Consider the following 288-nt stretch of genomic DNA (forward strand, 5'->3'; position numbering starts at 1 on the left):
ACATGACTGAAAACAAAAATTCGGACCAAGATTAAGACCTGAAAAGCAAGCCAAGTCTTTGCAAGCTCAGATAACCCAAACTTTCCTCATCCAAGCGCCTTTCCAGATCTATTTGGCACTTCTCACAGACCCATATAATCGTGTATGTATTTGTGCAGGAAAACATCACGGGGGTCATAAGAAAACATGAGCCTCGTGTTATCTTTACTCTCTTCTTTCATTTTATTTTCTCGACTGAATTCTCAAAGTTATAAAGACATTGGTAAAAAATGATGTGAGGAATGAATT

This window comes from Penaeus monodon, chromosome 15, assembly GCF_015228065.2.
Source record: "Penaeus monodon isolate SGIC_2016 chromosome 15, NSTDA_Pmon_1, whole genome shotgun sequence".
Lineage (NCBI taxonomy): Eukaryota > Metazoa > Arthropoda > Malacostraca > Decapoda > Penaeidae > Penaeus > Penaeus monodon.